At 47.7% G+C, this 4,137-nt stretch overlaps 1 non-coding gene across 1 annotated transcript; it reads left to right on the top strand.

Annotated features, from left to right (window-relative positions):
* Positions 1-2,613: 2,613 nt before the first annotated feature.
* On the top strand, positions 2,614-2,686 carry Trnaa-cgc. Its single transcript has one exon. It is a non-coding gene; the product is annotated as a tRNA-Ala (tRNA).
* The last annotated feature ends 1,451 nt before the right edge of the window (positions 2,687-4,137 follow it).

The following is a 4,137-nucleotide window of genomic DNA, read 5'->3' on the forward strand; positions in this document are numbered from 1 at the left end:
CACGGTGAGTCGTTGGGCAAAGCGTGTGTCATCATCGCCGCAAGGTCAAGCAAGACTGTCTGATCTCCCGCGTGCGGGCCGGCCGTGCACAGCTGTGACTCCTGCAATGGCGGAGCGTGCGAACACACTCGTTCGAGATGATTGACGGATCACCATCAAACAACTCAGTGCTCAACTTGACATCTCTGTTGGTAGTGCTGTCACAATTGTTCACCAGTTGGGATATTCAAAGGTTTGTTCCCGCTGGGTCCCTCGTTGTCTAACCGAACACCATAAAGAGGAAAGGAGAACCATCTGTGCGGAATTGCTTGCTCGTCATGTGGCTGAGGGTGACAATTTCTTGTCATAGATTGTTACAGGCGATGAAACATGGGTTCATCACTTCGAACCTGGCGCCACACCCACTCCCCTACCAAGAAAAAGTTTAAAGCCATACCCTCAGCCGGTAAAGTCATGGTTACAGTCTTCTGGGACGCTGAAGGGGTTATTCTGTTCGATGTCCTTCCCCATGGTCAAACGATCAACTCTGAAGTGTATTGTGCTACTCTTCAGAAATTGAAGAAACGACTTCAGCGTGTTCGTAGGCACAAAAATCTGAACGAACTTCTCCTTCTTCATGACAACGCAAGACCTCACACAAGTCTTCGCACCCGAGAGGAGCTCACAAAACTTCAGTGGACTGTTCTTCCTCATGCACCCTACAGCCCCGATCTCGCACCGTCGGATTTCCATATGTTTGGCCCAATGAAGGACGCAATCCGTGGGAGGCACTACGCGGATGATGAAGAAGTTATTGATGCAGTACGACGTTGGCTCCGACATCGACCAGTGGAATGGTACCGTGCAGGCATACAGGCCCTCATTTCAAGGTGGCGTAAGGCCGTAGCATTGAATGGAGATTACGCTGAAAAATAGTGTTGTGTAGCTAAAAGATTGGGGAATAACCTGGTGTATTTCAATGCTGAATAAAACAACCCCTGTTTCAGAAAAAAAATGTGTTGCATTACTTATTGAACTGCCCTCGTACAAACAGCACCAACGTGGGCCACAGCCACGGTAGTTAAGATGAGCAAGTACTCGTACCTCTTAACGCAGGGACGGCACAGAATTAAGCATGCGAGCCGAGTTGCGCAGTGCCATGGGTCTCTTGCCTGGTTGCACGCTTCCTCCACCACCAAGACATGCTGTCTGAGTATTAGGTGATGATGATGTGTGGGTTGTGGGGCGCTCAACTGCGCGGCCATCAGCGCCCGTACAAAGTCCCAATTATTTCACAGTCCAATGTAGCTACTGTCACGAATGATGAGGATGATGATGATGAAATGATGAGGACAACACCCAGTCCCCGGGCAGAGAAAATCGCCAACCCGGCCGGGAATCGAACCCGGGACCCCGTGATCCAGAGGTAGCAACGCTAGCCACTAGACCACGAGCTGCGGACCGCGAGCATTACGGAAGGGAAGAGGGCGCAACTGTGGGAGCGCCGCATTTAAATGGCACTGCAGACGCACTGCATAACGATTTGCCTTTGAATTTCATGTTTCCCAACAATGTAGATCACAAACAAAACAAATTTTCAGCATTATATAATTATATTTGTTGCACTGAAGACATAATGTAGTTTTCGTATGGTACAAACTGTCGGCATGTGGAAAGACACAGACCATTCACGGATCTTCACACTCAGTTTGCCACTTGATTATCGGTCACCTGGTTTTATAATCTAGAAAAGGCTTTCACACACATGTGTTGATCGTAATATTTTATCACATGTGCGAAGTAATTATGGAGACGTGAAATCCCTTCCGCCCCCGCCCCCCCCCCCCCCCCCGCCCCAAAAAAAAAAAAAAGTAGATCTCCTGGACAGCTTTAACGCATAAAAATTTCTCTTTTAAACTGGGACCAGCCTGTCCCATCTCCACATGCACAGGGGCGCTTTCAATTGAAACGCCGAACAGGCTCAGAAACAGAGGTAAGATTGGCAATGTCTTCGAAACGTTTACAAAACTATCCTTTTAATTCTTTCAAGGTTACAATGACTTCTTCAAAATCGCTCAAATGCCTCTGAGCACTATGGGACTTCACATCTGAGGTCATCAGTCCCCTAGGACTTTGACCTACTTAAACCTAAGTTACCTAAGGACATCACACACATCCATGCCCGAGGCAGGATTCGAACCTGCGACTGTAGTGGTCGCGCGGTTCCAGACTGAAGCGCCTAGAACCGCTCGGCCAGAGCGGCCGGCTCAATGACTTCTTCAAAACACGAGTTTCCATTGTCGACAGTGAGCTTAGTGAAATGTACCAGGTTTTTTGTAGGAATTTTTTCCTTCCACAGTGCGATTTTCTTGTTATATGCATTCCCATCAGATCGGAGATAAATTGTTTGCCGCATTGCAGTGTATTAGTGTGGGCAGGGTGCCACTTAAAAAGCGAGGCCTGCGATCCATTACAGACGTTTTAACTTTTGTTCCTGCTTTCCTTTTTCCTTTATAAATCCAACAAAGCGGGTTTGAAGTCAAAAAATCGTTCCAGGCATGGTCTTTGACTTAACCAATGCACTTTGCCGTACTGTTTAAAGTCTCCACACCTTTCATTCAATTCCATTGACCGAGCGAGGTGGTGCAGTGGTTAGCACACTGGACTCGCATTCGGGAGGACGACGGTTCAATCCCGTCTCCAGCCATCCTGATTTAGGTTTTCCGTGATTTCCCTAAATCGTTTCAGGCAAATGCCGGGATGGTTCCTTTGAAAGGGCACGGCCGATTTTCCTTCCCCATCCTTCACTAACCCGAGCTTGCGCTCCGTCTCTAATGACCTCGTTGTCGACGGGACGTTAAAACAACACTAACCTAACGTAACCAATTCCATTGAAAACCGTTGCAACTGAGAAGTGCAATAATGCCTGAGACTTCATAAAATTTGCTATTAGCAAAATTTGCTATTTCGGCACTTCCTTTATTCCCGCAAATATACCACGACGTTCTTCTTGATGTACGCAACAATGAATCTCGTCTGTCGATTGTTGTAATTTTCTGCTCTTTAGAGCCGGCCGGAGTGGCCGTGCGGTTCTAGGCGCTACAGTCTGGAACCGAGCGACCGCTACGGTAGCAGGTTCGAATCCTGCCTCGGGCATGGATGTGTGTGATGTCCTTAGGTTAGTTAGGTTTAATTAGTTCTAAGTTCTAGGCGACTGATGCCCTCAGAAGTTAAGTCGCATAGTGCTCAGTGCCATTTTTTCTGCTCTTTCGTCGTCAAGTAAATCTTTAAATACTTCGTGCATGGTGCTGTAACGCCGTTCCACAGAAAATTTGCGGGCTACCTGGCGATTACGCGAGTATATCTGAGAATTCGCATCCTTCTCTTCTCTCATTGAGGACATTGCACAGGTGCTGTTCGTGGTTAAGCACAACAGTGCGACCTGGGGCTTGGCTAGCATATGAGTATATCTTCGAGCATACGATTTTGGCTCTGTTTGCATATTTTTGTCCAACCCCATCTACTTAGGGGTACGCGGCTGGGGCTACATCAAAGTGCACTGCATTCGCTCTTCTGGCATGTAGGGGATTCCCGGGACTAGAGTCAGTCTCCCGCGCAGCAAAAGATGCCAAGTGACTGGAAAAAGCGCAGGTGACTCCACTACATAAGTAGGGTAAAATAACAGAGTCGCAAAATTATACAACGATATTCCTAACTTCGGTTTTCTGCAAAATGCATCAACGTATTCTCAGTTCGAACATATTAAACTTTTTTAAGGCTGAAAAGCTTCACGAATCAGCATGGCTTTCGAAAGCACCGCTCGTGCGAAAGTCAGTTTACCCTGTTCTCACACGATCTACTGCGAACTATGGATGAAGGGCAACAGGCAGATTCCGTATTTCTAGATATCCGGAAAGCACTGGCCTCGGTGTCCCATTGCAGGCTTTCAACGAAGCTACGTGCATACGGAATACGTTCACAGGTACGTGAGTGGCTAGAGGATTTCTTAAGTAATAGAACCCAGAATGTTGTCCTCGACAGCGAGTGTTCATCGCAGACAAGACTACAGTCAGGAGTGCCCCAGGAGAGTGCGAGAAGACCGCTGTTGTTCTCTCTCTCATATATATACAGAGTGGTCCATTGATCGTGACCGGGCGA

This window comes from Schistocerca americana, chromosome 9, assembly GCF_021461395.2.
Source record: "Schistocerca americana isolate TAMUIC-IGC-003095 chromosome 9, iqSchAmer2.1, whole genome shotgun sequence".
In the NCBI taxonomy this organism is placed as follows: Eukaryota; Metazoa; Arthropoda; class Insecta; order Orthoptera; family Acrididae; genus Schistocerca; species Schistocerca americana.